General features: G+C 38.8%; 1 protein-coding gene across 3 annotated transcripts in view; it reads left to right on the top strand.

Annotated features, from left to right (window-relative positions):
- The window catches only part of LOC149221744 (uncharacterized), a 241659-nt gene that overhangs the window by 192875 nt on the left and 31324 nt on the right, over positions 1–17460 (top strand). Inside the window, exon 3 of one of the 3 annotated variants that reach the window (XR_016249384.1) lies at positions 9404–9601. The exons of the other annotated variants lie outside the window; for them this stretch is intronic. The gene's annotated coding sequence lies outside the window, so the exon portion shown is untranslated. The remainder of the gene's footprint in view (positions 1–9403; positions 9602–17460) is intronic. 3 annotated transcript variants of the gene reach the window in all.

The following is a 17460-nucleotide window of genomic DNA, read 5'->3' as shown; positions in this document are numbered from 1 at the left end:
TAAATAGTTTTAATTTTAATGCACAAACCCAAACTTTGCAACATAGATTCGTTAGATAAGCTTGGGGTCTAAACAGAATGTGATCACCTCAAAGTTCATGAACTTGGGCTTCCCCCAAGGGCTGAATCACCTGAAATATCTCTATACACTTGAAAAATAGATCATTAGTTTCATAGGGGTTCGATTCACACAAATAGGCTAGAGATCTAGAGATGCCTTCTAGATATACCAACTTCTAAGTGTTTACTATAGCTCAAAACCCAAAGCAAGATACTTGTGCTAATAGATAATCCGACCACTGGCTCTGAAACAATAATCATCAATGATAGCACAAAATTAGAGCATTAAGCACATACCATGAATCATTAAGCGAAAGACATCTTGAATTGAAACCCCAAATTCTTTCTATTAGTGCAAAAATTCTGGCAGAGCTTAGCTCAGTACAAAAAAATTCAATCTGATGAGATCAAGATACAAAGAGGAGCTTGAGAGCTTCCTTATATAGAAAAATGAGAGGGAATAACCACTCCAAGTGGAAATAACGGCTAGTTGCATTGATCCATGGCTTGATCCTGGTGAAAATAATTCAATCCCTTGATTAGCAAGAGCCTGGCACAAATCTCCAAAAAACTTTGATCTTCCTTGTTCATTGTGCCAGAGGGGTCAAACCTTGATTTTTGGACCATGGAGGACCTCCAAAAATTAGAATTTTCATTACTTGTGCAAAATAGCTATCTGCTTGGCCCAAAAAATTCTATTTGCTAGAAAGATAGTCCTCTTTGCCCCAACAAATTTCTAGATTGGGTCCTTCTGGCTTGGAAATGAGGCCTTTTATCTTTGACTTGAATTTTCCTTTGAAAATAGCCTCAAATATTTTTTGATAATTTTTCTGCTTGGATGGTAATTGATTTTCCCTTCATTTTATTTTTAAGATAATTTATGGCTAATTTAATTTTATTTTTGCTAGAAATTAAAGTTAAAAATACTCAAGAGGGGATTAATTATTTTTCCACCCTCTAAGTGTATCAAAAAAATATTTTGGTAATGGTGTTCTAATTAGAAGGACCATTCACCAAATATTTCTAAAACACGTTTACATCAAAATAATAATTCAACCCTTAGAAGGGGAAATACACATAGACATAGACCACTTAAGACTCAACCAAATTCTGCAACAAGACACATGATCTAGTATGAAAAATACATAGACTCGATTAACAACAAGCCTCACCTAAGATCTCTTCAATGTGCTCCACCCTAGCTTTGCGGTATATCTGGGAGAAAAAATCTGCCAATTATCTGTGTTTACAAACACAGATAATTTGGGGAGGTTAAAAATCACCCTAGAGTGAAACCCTTTGAGAAGAATCATAGGCTTACGTAGGTTTTGTTACATGGCTTAATAGTCATACTAGAATCATTTTTACAATAAACTTGTAGTATTTGGGATTACAATGATGACATTGACCAAAAAAATTATACCCTACTTCTTGGACTATTGATATGTATATGGTCAACAACTCCAATTAATATTCTATATTTAAATCATAATGTAGATCCTTGTAAGTTGGCCCTAGGCCCATTATAGGTTGGCCAACCAATTTTTTGTTCCAACATTCAAATGTATACGTATACACGTCATCAAGACAATTTTTATTCCATTATGGGTGCACTCTGAATTACTTGTTTGCTGTCATACTTGGCTATAGTGATCTCCTTTTGTGTTGGGGTACACATGCTCTGCAGTGGGTGCTCAGCTTGATCTTTACAAGAAGACAAAACACAGAAACGAACTTCTTAAGTTCGGTTTCAAATCTCAAATTGTATGACTAGACATCACATGGTATCAAACCTTCCTGACCTCACCAATTGATAATGCCTTTTCTTCATTGGCATGAGAAATGGATGTCTTTTTAATCCATGTAAGCAAGATAGCCTGGCACAATGCATATATATGATGAAGATTGTTTTTCACCTAGTACCTTCCATGAATATCTCTGATTCTTTGCAAGAATTACTCAAGGCATCATATCTAATATAAGAGAAAACTACTTCTAGCATTTATTGTTAAAAACTTAGTGTGGAAGGTCTTCTGGCTTGTGCTTTAACCAGAAAGACCACGAGTTTGTGTTTCTCTTGGCATGAGTGCGGGCTCATGAGTTAAGCTTCAATTATGATGATTTATTTCCAGTTTACTGGAATAATCATCAAGATTACATGCGTAGAGTTGGAGCTTTAGTTAAGTGTATTCTTCATCAGTTTAACTACAGGACAAGGTGGCAATTATAGGTTGAGTTAGAATGAGTTAGTCTCCAGTGTTGATTGGAGAGAGAATGAATTAACAATTCCAGTGATGATTGGAAGGAGAGTGACTAACACTCTCAGTTAACTCGCAATCAGAACTCGAGTTCTAAATTAAGCTAAGCCTCCTTGCATGGATTGAATTTTACCGATAAGGAGAAGGACGAAGGCACAATTCATGACAAGTTTGTGAGAGCATCTTTGTTGTGTGTGTGCGTAGAATTGAGAATCAATTGTGCACAAGAGAATAGGAGAATTGCGCTAAGGAATAGGAGCCCAAGTGCACATAGAAATAGGGTCATAGTGCGCTAGAAAATAGGAGGTTTGGTGCGCAAGGAAATAGGCCCAAGTGCTCAAGGAAATCGGGGTTGTTGGTGCGCAAGGATTTAGGAGCTGGGATCAAGGGTTTGCAGGGCAAGTCAAGGCTAGTTCAACATGAGAACAAGTGTGTTCTCAGAGAGACAAATTGCTTTGTAATAGATCCAATTGCTCAAAAACTATCAATAAAATTCAACAACAAAGAAAGCAGGTTTTCCCATTTGGGTTTCCTTGGTAAAAAGCGTGTCAATTTGTGTGATGTGTTTTTATCTTTGGTGTTTTTTTTTCACCGCTTCTAATTTGTTAAGAAACTCTATATCTTGGTGAAAGTAAATATGGTTTCAATATCTAGTTTCCTTGTTTTCAGTTATTCATCTAAGTAGTTGCAGAGTTTCATGGAAATTTAACATGTTATCAAAACAGAGGTCAGCATAAAGACCAACACCAGATTGACCAGTTAGTGAAGAGCGCAATATAAGCAAGAGACTTGCACTAGAGTTTTGAAGAGCATTTCTTTGAATAACAATATGACTTGACAAGGATTGAGGGCAGATAACTGCAGGGAGCCTCTAACTTCTGCTCATGGAGTTAGCATATTACAGTTGTGTTGGATGAATGACTTGTGCGACCTCTTAGAGGGATGATTCATGGATGCTTTCTGAAGTCTGATTGATGATTCTTGGCCGAGGTTTCATCGATGAGCATTGATTTGCCTAGTAAGCATTCTTTTGAAGTCTATGTGGATTTTTTCATTGAATGGATTAAGTGTAAATGTGCTTATCAAATGGTGAAGGTGCATTTTTCCTAGTATTATTCTTGGATAAATCCTAGAAAGGATTCTAGTGAAGAACCTTCCATTGATATTATCTTGAAAGCTTGTTAAAGGACATAGGAGGATCTTCTAGGGTTAGTGGAAAATGTTATATATAGCCCTATAGGAGGATCCCCCAAGGTTAGTAGTGGGTTGCTAAATTTTTGAATCTCTGATATTATGTAGGACTTTAAGCACAAGCACAAGAGCTATTTGTGACAAAATACTACACTAGCAAGTAAGACAGTAAGAGAGAAGATAGAATGAAATAACACTCTAATAGACTAAGTAGTTGGAATACCAATTTGAATTCACTTGTATTACATTGATCGTCTTGAGTACAAGGAAATAATGCTCTCATAGAGAGGACTAATGCACACTAAGTGTGGTTTCTTGTGCATGCACAACTAGTAGAAAACAAATCTCTCTTAGTTCCAGTTAACTAGGCCAAAAATGGAGTTGCATAGTCTAAAATAGAGTTAGGGTCAATAATACAATTGACTAAGGATAGGATGAGCCAAAATAAGTGAGAACTAAAGAAAGAATTCACACACTTGACTCCCAACTCTAGAACTATAGAAAATCCCCAAGAATAGAACAAAAAGTTAAAAGGATAAGGTTTCCTAGGATAAAGGGATAAATGGATAGGATTCTAGAAAAGATTTGTCTTTGTAAATAGGAAGTGTGCACTTGTGGAAAAGGTGGCTAGGGATAAGTGCACATTAATGGAAAAGAAATAGCCATGTCAATGCCCAGTCACTTTGACATGTCATCCTACATGGCAGCCTTGACTAAAAATAGACATATTATAAATAGTAACTACTAAATATAGCAAGACCTCCTAATGGGTAGGAAATGGATGGTAGGTAATGTTGAATGGTGGTGTTAGGGTCCAACCCTAACCCATTTATTTATGTAATAAGCCCAAGGGGCCTCGCCAGTGTTGTTTTTCCACGATCTTGGTGTCTAGGATAGAATCTTAAATCACTAACGCTACCAAACCAAGAATCACAACGAAGCTACTTTGCACAACGAAATATAAACAACAGTAAATCTACTAGTGCACAAAATATACACAATTTTGTACAATAGCCCAATTTCGTTATATTAATCCAACTGAATAATACAATAGTCTAAAGCTCCCGTACCAGGGATAATGGCCCTCAAATATCCACTAGTAGAAGAATACAAAACTGGGGCTTGGTGTCAATCCATCGACATCCAATCTACCCTCAAGTTCAACAAGATACTCTGACCATCTGGCTAATGGAGTGTGCTCTCTCAGCTCCTCTCAGTCATACCCTGTACCTGCCCAGTCCTTCGACCCCCGATATACAACAACTGCCTCTATCAATGCTCCAAGTCCATCTGGCCATTAAATCTCGACTCAACAATCTGCTCTTTCGTTGATCCTTCGTCCATCAATGCATCAACGCATCGAGACTCCTGTTGATTTGTTCACAACTTCGTTTGTGAACAACTCACAGCTGCCCATTGCTGCTCCTCAGCTACTCAGGGACTTCATCCCACAATAGTCTTCCTGCGCTGCTCCAATGAAGACTAACATAGGGCACGAAGGGCTGCCACCTATGGCTGTAAGATGCCCATCTCTCACAATGAACACTGGCTAGGAGGACTACCCATCTTCTGTTGTAGATGTCCTTCTCCACACGACAAGTCTAGGGTTACTCAAAACTACTCCTGGCTTATCAGACCCTTGAGCTCATACAACTGCCACTCTAGCAACTACTTTTTTCCATCAAAGTACTGCACACCAGGCTTCAACTTGGGCACTATCACACTGTCCTCTAACAGACCATAAATTCCCAATCCGTTGTCCACACTTGGTCCACTCTCATGTTGCCCTCCAACAGACCACGAGTGACCAATCCTTGTTGTAGCATCTGCACTCTAGTTAGGGCATCCAACCACCTAGGAAGCCCTTCCTCTTGGCTGCCAATATACTTCACTAATAGTCCAACCCTTGGACACCCATCCAACCATCCTTAACACATCAAATACATACTTGGAACTTGTGCATACTGTTGTAGCATTATATCACTGGTTAGGGCATCCAAACAACCCTGTTTAGTCGTTCTTCCAGCTACAATAGTCCTCCTAAAGGCTGCGACCTCCCTCAACTAGCACCTTGTTGCTGCTCTAGGTAGTCTTGTCATTGTTTTAAGGGCTTACAACCCTCCCAAACACCTCCTCAAGACCTCGACCTGATCTGCAACTTACTTCAGGGTTTGCGGCTAACCAAACAAAGGGAAAACCCCCCATTCCATGCACAAATAGCTCCACAAACCACCTAGGTGTGTCCTACTGTAGTGTGATTGCCTTCTGCACTTGCTCGGCCTTGTCTAGGGCATCATTCTACCTGTAAAAACACATCAGAAATCCTCACCAAGGCTCTCTTTCCTTCGCTGTTGCTACATGAGTTTGTGGCCTTGTTTTGGAGGACTTAATACCCAGCTCGACCTCCAAAACAAGCCTTCCTTCCTACCTACAATCACACAAGGAGACTCGACTTGTTCACTTGTGAGGTTTCTCCTTATTTCTGCCTAGAATTGCCCTCCATGACCTCAGCCTCCTACCTGTAGGAACTCGTCTCCCAAACAGTCTAGAAGGAGGCATAAACTATGCCTTCCTTCACCTTCACTAGTCTCCTCTCTACTGTGGAAAAAAAAAGATCTTCCCTTAGATGTGTTGCTCCATGGATGTGAGAAATGATCTCTCACATATCACGTATTTATATTCTTCCTCAAAGGCTCCAACGACTACCCTTTAAGGCTTGTCTAGCTGTCATTAGGCCTCTTAACACTAAGTCGACTTGATCTCTTCTTGTGCAAACCCACACAATAACTTTCAAAATTAATATATTCATTTCTACAACTTGGATTTCGATGCCTCTGGTTCATCTCGGCGCCCTCTATCATCTCCATCCATCACATATAGAATTCTCTCCATGGTTTTGGCCCCAACATCGATGGGTACAAAACCCCTAACTTGGGTTTCAAGCCCACAAAAGACTTTTGTGTGCCAACTCCTCCACAACCCTCAAGCCTAGGGTTTGGAGTACCTCCCAAGCTACAAATCTCAACAATTAGAAACATAGTTAGTTAGTAGAGTCAATAAAGTCCGTAAACGACTATCTGCATTAATAATAAGTGTAAGTGGTTGACCTGCATTATAGAAAAGGGCCCACAAATAGTTATAAACGGGCCATAGTTACTAAATAAAGTGGTTAACCCGTGTTATGCAAGGGACCACTAGTAGTTAGGATTTTGGATGACATAAAGCTATAAATAGTGTTAGATAGCAAGGGAAGAAGCATTGAGTTTTATTCTAATTGAGCTCTGCTCTGTTGGAGGTTGTCCCCTCGAAGAGGCAAGTGAACATTGTATTCTGCTTCTGAATAATAAAATATCTTTGTAGCTTGTCTCAATTCATGTGACATTTCTGTGTTTCTGGCAATATTGTTTCGGATTTTTGGGATTTGGTTATTCTTGTAGGTCAAGTGCATAACATGTTGTCATTGATGCCAACATCAATCTTTGAATGCTCTTGATATTCGTCTTTGGATTGCATTGATTAGAAGCTCCAATTGTCAAGAAGCCCTGAAAGGATGAGAAGCTCCTGCGGTGTGGTCTTGTGCCCAAATTTTGATGAGAAGATCAATGAAATTGCAAATGAGACTACCATTAGTTGATAAAGCTCAACATGTTGATTCCAACAATAGGTGGCACGCCCCATAACTCCTCATGGATGAGAAGATATGGTTGATCAAAGTTGAAGCCCCAAGGTTTGGTCAAGGTGCCCTATTGACCACTAAAGTTGCACTTGAAGACTCTATGCCTGAGGATATTTTAGATCATTCCTGCGGTTATAGATGTTTTAGATTTCATCAAGGCTTTTGAGCCCCTTCTCTCTCTTTTTCTTCATCGTACTCAAATTTCGTAGCCCTATGAGGATATTGTAAACATGATGCTAACATGATGAATAAAGCCATGTAAGAGGCCTAGGTAGCCTAGGACTTTGCTATCAAGTGAGTTCACTCTAGGGTGTATTTTTTTACTTAATTAATTATTTGTGCTTTTTATCGGTTAATAATTAATTGAGTTTTTTCTCCCAGATATACCCCCAAATCTAGAGTGTGGCTTGATGACAAGGCCTTAGGTGAGTCCTAATGTCTAGAGTCAATGTATATTACCATGTTAGATCACTTGTAAAATTTCGTGGAATTTGATTAGGTTTAGGGGTAATTTTTTAATTATTAAAAATTTCCCGCAGGATGGGATTTTAAATAAAATCTTTGTATAAATTGTAATAAGTGATGTTTAGAGAAGTTGTAGGGGGTATGAAAAACAAAATTAGACCTCTACACCTCAACTTTCTACTAGTGTTGCGGACATCTCGATAAAATCTCGATTTTATCTGGAAATCATAGAGTTTTTGGTCTAGCCGATGTTTACCGATTTTAACAGATGTTTATTGATTTTATCTTAATTTTGCTGATTGCTGATTTTTACCGATATTTTCCCGATTTTTACGATTTTTTGGTTTCCCAGACCCTTGCTGATTTTATCCCAATGCCGATGTTCGCAACCTTGCTTTCTACTAAGACACACTTTAAGCGGTGAAAGTTTGCTTTTACCCCCCAAAAAGGCCACTGTTCCTAAATCTAGGGGAAAATGTGGCAATGAATTAGCCAAAAATTAAAAAGTGGAGAAAAATAAAAAAATTTCCATATACCAAATGACATGGAAATTAAGTGGAAAATCAAGTCAAGTTAAAATGGAAAATGGAAGGGTGAATTGGCACATAACTTGGCAATGGATTTTTGCACATGGGGAAATTTAGTGAGCGAGATTTGAGGTACAATTTCCCACTTGGTAGCTCGTTGGCAGTTTGGAGAGGTGTCTCTCTACAACAGTTTGGATGAGAAATTAGTGGGAAATGATTCCTATTTCACCCACCATTTATCACACTTGGCATCTATAGCAGGGAAAACAAATTTGGCACACGGGCATTCTGTCTAGCTCAAGTAAAACATTGTCCACTTGCCAAAAATTGATTTTTACACTTGGCATTGGAGCTACACTTAGCAAATTCGAATTTGCCTTGAGATTTCCATCATTCTCCACTTGGCATTGGGGTTTCACATTGGGATTTTTTCCCATTCTCTTATTTAAATAAGCCATGGGCTCTATTGTAATCATATTGAGAGTCGAGACTAGCTATTGTGCTTGGGGAAACTCTACACAATTTTGTATTCTCTTCTTTCTATGCTAATACAATCAAGACTTTGGGGGTTCATTCTTGATGTGATGTTGTTCTTATATCTTTGAGGTAAAATTGTGAACTTGTGGTTTTTATTCTCTACATTCCTTGAAGTCAAAATTATTAGCTTATTTTCCATATTTGTGGATTGATTTATGCAAGTTACCTTGTATTGATTTTTGGCCCAGAGAGATGCTTTAGAGTGACGAACACTAAAATGTTCTTGGTTGAACATCTAGCCTCTTCTCTCATTGCTCAATCTAGTCCCTTGTGATGCTAATGTTTCCTTTTAAGTGTGTAGAAGTTATTTTGTGTTGGAAAGAAACTTGAATGTGGGGTAAATTCTTAGTTGAATGAACTCACTCTCAAGGCGAAGGTCATAAGAAGTCACATCAAGCAAGCGTTCTCTCAAGGGCTTATCAAGCGAATTTGAAGGGGAGTTTCTTCTAACATAGCTCTCTCCCTCTAAATTTATCAAATTTGAAAATTCATTTGTCAAATTTTACGTGCTATAGTTGCTTGATCTAGCTTTAAGAGCTTGTGAAGGATTTACTCCTTCTTGCTTATGCACAAGGAGGGATGTGCGTTCCTTTTTGGTTGCATGCAAGTTGTATTTTATTTGTATACTAATATATTGTAACTTATATTCTTTCATTGACTCAATCTCTTGTGCTCTCATGGCTTGTGCAGTTCAAGTGGAGGATCGAAAGCTTGTTTGGAAACATCTCTTGAAGGATTTGTAGGTGGAAGACTTGAGGAGTAAAGATACATCATTGAAGTTTTTCATCTTTTAAACCTCTTTCTCCTATCTTTGCCTCTTCTCATTTGCGCAAGGATTTCTCCTTGAGATTGGAAATTGGGGCCATCAAGTAGATTTCTTTGGGAAAAGTGAGTTGCCTCTTGGATGCATTTGTGTTGTATTTTGCTATAGGCATTTGTATTTGTTCTTCTATTTTCATTAAGTTTATTTGAGTATTTACTCTTTTGAGTTTTTTGTGAACTTCCCCCAAAGTCTAAGTCCCTCATTCCCATTAGAGGGCTTCATTTCCAATAACAAAATTAATTTCTCTTTGAAGGAGCTTGAGGATTATCCTCTTAGCATCCTGCCCCTCTCCTTTTGGGAGAGGATCCTTTGCATGCTTGTTGTTTGAGTTTTTGTTCTTTTCAAGTAGATTTAATTTGCTTAATTTCTAGCATCTCTATTCTCTCCTTTTTTAAAACTTTTTTGCATGCTATAGATCTAGCCACTAACACCCTTACTTGGGCTAATTTAGTGATTCTATCTCTCATTTTACATTGTTCATTTGAACATTTTGGATCTGAATTTTTGCAGCTGATATAACTTATTTAGTTGCTGATATATATGTCCTCTCACGTGACTATCTCATATTTTCATGCAAGTTCATTCTCGCATGCTAATTTTGTTTCACTTTGATGTGACATTGGTGATATTGTCATCTCATTTTCAGCCATTTCTTGACATCATTTGAAGTTTCATTTCCATTGTTTCTGCAAGTATTTATTTCCTTAATTGTGAATGAACATATTTACTTGAGACAATTTGAAACATTTCACATTTGGAACACTATTTCTACTTGCAAAATACTCATTTGCATCACCATTCCACTTCTAAAATTGACCTCCAAGCATAAGCTTGGATGATAGAAATTTAGGACAATCTTCCCTAGCTTCATTCAATTTCTTCGATTTGAGTTTGGAACAAAGGTTAAAACACGTGACCTCGCAATGCTCTTATGGTCAATTCCCTTGTAGGAATGAAGGCACGTGGGTTGTCTTGAAGTCTAGGTGGGTATCAGTAATGAAGGACAAGTGCCTCCTCATCCAAGCCTTCTTGCAATTCACCTCACTCTTTACCAAGTTGAAGGAATTGAGGGGAAGAATCACACTAGAATAGGCATTAACTAAAATAAACCAAGAACACAGTAGCACACAAACACCATACAAATTTTGAAAGTTTCTTCTTGCATGCATTTGAAGTTGGCATCTCATTGAACATCTCACTATTAGAGCTCTTTCTCAAATACATGCAATAGATTTAGAAAGTACTTACATCTCATTTACTTGGAAGGATTTTAAATTCGCTCTTGTACTTTATTTATGCTCATTTGGATCAAGTTTAAAGCTTTATATCATTGTTGTGTTTGAGCATGTTCTCTCTTTTCAAGTACAAAAAATATTTGTTTGCAAGTTTTCAATTTTATTAAGTGCTTTCCTTTCAAAGTTGAATCATCATATCATAGTTTTGCTATTGGTTGATCTCACACTTGTCTTGCAGCTTTCATTTCATTTGATCTTGTTGTATCTTGGAGACATTTCCATTTGTTGCAAGTACTTTATTTATTTGAGCTTACACTTCATTTCTTGCAAGATTATATTTGGCACTGGTCTACTTACATTTTTCTTTGCAATATACATCGTTAAGTCTTATTGATCTATTTACATTTTGATGTTCATTACATGCTCATGATTATGTATACTTGCTAAATTCTTTACGTATTGCTTCAAGTTACATATCTCACGTTATTGAATGGTTGATGCTCTAATTCAGCTACTAATTATCTCTTAGAACTTGTTAGTTTAACAAACTTTCTTTAGAAACCTTCCTTAGGGTCCAGCTGCCTTGGCTTTAGCTAGGAGAGAGCCTAGACAAAGAGTTGGGATTAGGTGACAACCCCTTCTCTGAGCTTAGCCACCAAGGCCACACCTAGTGGGGTTGAAGATTTTTCCCACATTAACTTAGGTGTGTAAGCAAGGCGGAAACAGTGCCCCAATATATGATTCAAGGCAGCCTTATGATTGGTTATCTTTTCAACATTAACTTTTCAAAAATCTTGTTTAAATTAAAATGACCAAATTAGGCCTTAAAACTTAAAAGGAGGATTATGTCAAAAAAAATTACTGAGAAAATATCTCAACATTTGGAAGTTTAGGTCGGCTTCATAAGTTGTGAATTTAAGAATTCAAATTTGAATTTTCGAGTCTCTTTTTGTAGGTTGTATCCAAGGCCTATTGGGCATGTTAACCCTCTCGAGAAGCCCCCTCATTTAGTATATATATGCGACTCAGTTTCCTCCATTAGGCAATCAAATTCACAGGCTTATCATTAGTAAATCTCTCTAAAATACTGAGGCCAAGATGTTGAGATTTGTAGCTTGGGAGGTACTCCAAACCCTAGGGTACAGGGTTGTGGAGGAATTGGCACCACAAAAGTCATTTGTGGGCTAAGTACCCAAGAGGTGGGTTTTGCACCAAAGCTTGTGGGTGTGAAACCAAGCATCGATTTGATGATTTGACACTTGGAGCATGTGTGGCACGCTTAGTGGACCAAGGGGCTGCTAAGAAATCCAAGAGAGCATGTGCCAAATGGGAGAAAAGAATTTTTGTTTATATGTTGGTGGGCTAGTGGCAGAAAAAGTCGAGTCGGCCTTGCTTCAGAAGAGCCCTAGAAGAGGGCTAGTTGTGCCACCCAAAGAACATATAAATATAAGATGAGAGAGACCTCATTTGGCATCCAATCAAGGCATTCATTTCTCATGTGAAGGCAAGCAAGAGGGATGAATACCCCTGAGATAGCTGTAGCCCTAGAAGCCAAGCGAAGGAGAGGATAAGGACTGGTTTTGGGTTCTATTTCTTGTGACTGTTTGGGTTGCGTTGGGCAGGTACAGGCAGCGAAGGAGAGGAGATAAGGCTGAGCTGATTGAGGGTAATTCTGGACAGAAAAGCAGGTGGAATTTCTGTGTATAGGCCGAGGTTTTTCTGTTGTAATGTCAGGTAGACGCGAGTCCTGTTTAGGGAGGCCGAGTAGCTTAGAAGGCTGCCAGAAAGAGGCCACATCCCTCCAAGGCAAGAGTGCAGAGATACAGGGTCTGTGGTTGTGGAAATCCAGTGTTTTAGAGCTGCTACAGGATGCCCTAGAGAGGGCCAAGTACGTCAGAAAAATCTTGCTAAGATCCGAAGCACTTTGGAGAGCACAAAGAGGACGTCTTCAAGGAGGAAGGGTGCAGGATTGGATTCCATTTTTGACAGTGTTTGTTTGACATCTTAAGTGCAGTAAGGAGGGCTGCTAGTAGGTGTCAAAAGGAGCCCTAAGTCTAGATTTGTGAAGGACTTCAATTCTAGTAAGAGAGGCAGAATTAGAGGAGCTCAAGGGTTGTCCTTTGAAGGGATAAAAGGCAGCCAAGAGAGCAGTGTATTTGTCCGTAGTTCACTGTGCAAGAGAAGGACATCTTTAGTGAGAGTGGGAAGCCTCCAAGCCCTTGACTTGTTTTCATATAGCAGCAAAGGAAGGCAGAAGTCGGTAGCCAAGGAGGTGTTCACAAACGGAGTTGTGAACAACTACAAGAAGACCCTATGTGTTGACGACTTGATGGACTAAGAAGCAGCTGGAGGGCAGAATTGTTTGGAACTATGTTCAGTGACCTGAAGGACTTGTGATCATTGATCAAAGCAGATTGGTGGAGCTGCAGATTGGAAGCTAAAGGACCAACAATTGTGTTCAGGGTATGTGGAATGAAAGGCACTGAGGCCAGTTATATCAACGTGTAGGTCAGTTATATCTTGTTCAGGGTAGATTAGTTGTCAAAGGACTGACACCAAACCCTAGTTGTATTCTTGTATCAGTGATTGTATGAGGGCCATGATCCCTGGTATGGGAGCCCTAGACAGTTGTATTAAAGATTGATTAATATAACGAAGTTGGGTTGAAAAATTGTAAAAAGTTGTCTATTGTGCACTAGTTGATTTACTGCTGTGTTTATTCCGCTGTGCAAAGTAGTTTGTTGTGGCATTTGAGTTGGTTGTGTCAGATATTGTAAGACCCAAACCTAGATTCTCTAGTGCCGTGGAAATTCAACACAGGAGCAGTCACGAGGGTCTTGAGCAGAAGGCCGAGTTTTTGAAGTGTCTTTGAGTTCATATTTTTGTGAAGAATTCATTTGTCAAGGGCTATTATGGACTAAAAGAACAAAATTTTCTGAGGCCCAACTCGAGCTGGTTAAGGCCCCTTTCTGAGGCAAGTACGAAGGGAAATTTGAGGCCTAAGCTCTGCCCTCCTGAGGCTTAATCCGAGCTCATCTGAGGCAATATTCGGTGACTAAACAGACCTTGTTTTGAGGCTCGAATTTGTACTTTCTGAGGCTCTGTTTAGGGCTTACTGAGGCCTAATCTTTGGGGAAAATTTGGACTGTCTGAGGCATGTTAAGGTCCCTTTATGAAGCAAAATTCGGCTTGTTTGAGGTCAACATCTGAGGTTGTTTTAGGATAGTTCGAAGGCTAATTGTGGGCATTACTCATTTATCTTCTGATGGTGTTTCACTGGGCAAATGAAGAATTTCTGAGGCATTCCTTCAACCCTCATCTGTGACAGAACTAGGGCATGTTTGAGGACATTCTAGGCTGAGTTTCCTAACTGGTTATCCTTTCATTCTTCCGCGTTGAATTCACTGTCTTGATTGGACCGGTCAGGGATTTAATCTGGAACAAATCAAGTTTATTATCTTCTGAGACATTCTGAGATCTGTATCAGCCCTGCCTGAGGCCTAACTTCGACCCTCTGTGGCAGTGGTTTGAGATCTGTTTCAGGGCTGTTCATCTGTGGAAGATCTCAGATTAACTGAGGCTCTTTCGCATTTGTGCTGGAAGTAAATTAAAGACAGTCTAAGGCCCATCTCTCGGCCTTCCCGAGGCTTGGACCTACTCAACTTCTGAAGTTTGTTTTGATCTTCTTAAGGGTTCGTCAGAGTATTCTTTTTACATCACTCGAGGCCAATCCAAGGTAGTTTAAGGCCTATATCTGTGGTATTTTTGAGGGCTAATTCACACCAAGGTTAGGGCTAATCTCTGACCTCCAAACCAGACTTTCTGTGATCATTTCGACACTATTTTAAGCTGGACCAAGCCTCATTTTAGAAGCCTGATCAAAGGATTGGTTGTGGATCTCTTATGCTAAATTTTTGAAGGGTTTGCTGAGCACTGTTTTGAGGCTTATCATTTGATCTATTGTAAGGCCTGGCCCATGGATCACTCTCGGCCCTCCTGAGGTCAATCTTCTGAGGTTTTTGAGGCTATCTTAAGGTGTATTTTCTGTGGTTGAAAGGTACGTTTAGAAGTAGATATCTGAGTCAAAGGCAAAATGTATTGACTTATGAATTGAGTGCTGGAACAACTGTTGTGAAAGTTGTGTGGACCAGAGAATGTGAAAGTCCATCAATATTATGCCATTATTGGTTTGCGTCTAGAGCCCGTGGTAGAATTGCCAGTGAATCTTGTTGTGTATGTATCTTTGTATGTCGCTGATTGTAGTATGTTTAATGTATGACTAAATGATGAAATGATTGAATTGTTGAAGTTTGCAAGTGTATGACAGTATTTTTGCTGAGGAATTGTATGATGAGCAAAGAACATGCCATATATCTTATTGATGCCCTTCGAAGCATATAGATCTGATATTTTGCTGAATACAGATTGATGAGCTGTGAAGAGAATTTATGAATATACTATTGTGTGAACAGGGCTGATTGTTGTAGTTTGTCAGCATTATGCTGGTCTGAGTTATTAATGCTACTAGGGTTTGAGCAAATAAAGGTTTGTTGGTCTGAAGATAGATGATGCTGTCGTTTGATTGATGACCTAGGGTTTGTGCTAGAGTCTGCATCCACTAGGGTTTGATGTGTATGTTGAAGACATAGATTAGTGCTGCTGCCAATTGTCTTGTTGAAGCATTTCAAAGGCAGTATGTTGTGTTAGCATTTTTGAGCATATGCCATTGATCATATCGTTGATAAGCATGATATTGTGAGGACATCACTTCTAGGTTTTGGCTTGATACGCTGCCAGTGCATTGATGCAAAGGATAGATGATGTTATTGGTACATTGATTTCATCCTAGAGAGCTGTTGTGGATGTATTTCTATGCAGCTAGGGTTTGTCATCAGACATACACGTTGAGCAGTAGTGGATCTGTTTGTCGAGCAAAGAGTATTGAGTACTATTGGATTGTTCAATCATTTGATGAGCAGTGGTTGTTGATGACCTTGTGCCAGTATTACAGGTTGACAAAATTAGTAGAATGATTTTATGTTGTTTATATTGATATTGAGCATAGGTGGATCCAATTTGAAAATATATGAAAATTGGTCCATTGTGGTGAATTGAAGGTCAAAGCCTTCAGGGCAAGTGGTTTTGAGTATGGTGGCAGGGTGGTGCAAGGCAGAGATTAGAGTCTCCTTCAGGTTGGAGCCTGAAAACACTTCAAGGCGACAGTGTGGTGCTAGGGCAAGTTGGAGTTTGCAGGGTGTTGGAGCATCCTTTCTATTGGAACGGATAAAACCAGGGGGTTGGAGTTGATAAATCAGGGTGTTGGAGCCTCCTTCCAGTTATTGTTGGAGAATTTCGGAAGTTGAGTTTCTTGTTGATGTAAAATTTAAGACCTATATTAAAAGTGTTCGGTGGTTTTTCTCTCGGAAGGGTTTCCGACAGTGTGGTGCTAGGGCAAGTTGGAGTTTGCAGGGTGTTGGAGCATCCTTTCTATTGGAACGGATAAAACCAGGGGGTTGGAGTTGATAAATCAGGGTGTTGGAGCATCCTTTCAGTTGGAGATGATAAATCAGGGGGTTGGAGCCTCCTTCTAGTTATTGTTGGAGAATCTCGGAAGTTGGAGCTTCTTGTTGATGTAAAATTTAAGACCTATATTAAAAGTGTTAGGTGGTTTTTCTCTCGGAAGTGTTTCCACCTAAAAATATTGTGTACTGTCTTTGATGTTGTGCATTGTTGAATGGTATTGTTTAACTATTTAATGTTTACGTGCTATGATTAAATTGTTAAAAAGAGCTAAATACTGATTCACCTCCCTCGGTATTTCCAACAGGGAATGTGCATGTACACATTAGAGAAATTTTGAGGTCTAAAATGGGCCTCCTAAGGAATATTATAAAATAATAGTGGAAATAATAAAATAAGATTAGTTTGCCTCATCAAGTTTTGGAGGGAAAAAAGAAAAAACTATTTTTCAACTCGTTTTTTCAACTTATCTCCCCACGATTTTACTCAAATTACAGTGGGAGCATTGATTGGATGCAAAATTTAATTTTGCATCCAAGGAGTACCCATGTTGCATACTTTCAATTGACCCTACTACATGAAAAATATGAAATACATGAAAAACCGTGATTGCGACATGAATACTCCTTGGATGCAAAATTAAATTCCGCAATCAATTAGTGCTCTCGCTCGGAATTTGAGTAAAATCATAAGGAGATAAGTTGAAAATACAAGTTGAAAAACTAGTTTTTTAGTTTTTTATTCTTTTATCTTTTTACCCTTTTACTCCAAAAATGGTGAATCATCCCCGATGGTTTACATCATCATATCGAATCATGTTGGTTCTTGTAAAGTTGATTTTTGTTGTACATTTTTGTTTTGAGGCCCATTTTTAACCTCAAAATTTGTCTAATGTCAACACCCCCCCTAAACCACAACTAATATGTGCTTAATAAATAAGGCTTGATAATTTTTAGCCATGTTAGGTACTCAAGTACAAAACAAGTATATGAGACTTGGCAATTTGTAGCAATGTTAGGTACTTATTTGCAAACAACTTATGCAAAACACAAGATGGAAAAGGTGAGGTAAAGAGGGAAAACAAAGTGGGAAGAAAACCCTCCCTCAAAATGCATCCTATGCTTACTATGCAGTTGCTATGAAGAATGTAACTAGGTTCGGTCTTCATA

The sequence above is a fragment of the Pinus tabuliformis genome, chromosome Q, assembly GCF_031772625.1.
Source record: "Pinus tabuliformis cultivar Carrire ecotype Pingquan chromosome Q, CPIR1, whole genome shotgun sequence".
Classification (NCBI taxonomy): domain Eukaryota; kingdom Viridiplantae; phylum Streptophyta; class Pinopsida; order Pinales; family Pinaceae; genus Pinus; species Pinus tabuliformis.
Note: the sequence above shows the minus strand (reverse complement) of the source record. Positions and strands in the feature narration are given on the sequence as shown.